Raw genomic sequence first — 436 nt, 5'->3', positions numbered from 1 at the left:
ATCGGATTAGAAATGTATATTAGTCTATTTCATGCTCCACCACCCAACCCCCTTCCCCCAAGATCACCGGGGATGAGGGGGTAGACATAACTAGAAATCTAGACAGCTGCGACAGAAAGAAGCATAAAATCAATCAGAGCACTAATCTATCATCAGAAACACGTAAGACACATCAGAAAATCGTTGGTTGGGTGAAACTGTAAATTGTCCATATAACGTAAAATCAGCCATTTGTTTTTTTTTTATGAATAACCCTGCTATAATAAATGGAATGTGCCTTATTTCTTCTTTTTAAACTAACTGCTACCGTTGACTGCTTTCGCCGTTTATTTTCAAAATGCGATGAATACTTCATTCAGCAGGGAATATTACTTATATGGACAAATTTGGAACAGGACATTTTTTATAAAATTTTGCATGACGGCTCTTGTGTTGT

This window comes from Penaeus monodon, chromosome 23 (genome assembly GCF_015228065.2).
Source record: "Penaeus monodon isolate SGIC_2016 chromosome 23, NSTDA_Pmon_1, whole genome shotgun sequence".
NCBI classification, from domain to species: domain Eukaryota; kingdom Metazoa; phylum Arthropoda; class Malacostraca; order Decapoda; family Penaeidae; genus Penaeus; species Penaeus monodon.
The sequence above is the reverse complement of the archived record's forward strand: the minus strand, read 5'-3'. Positions refer to the sequence as shown.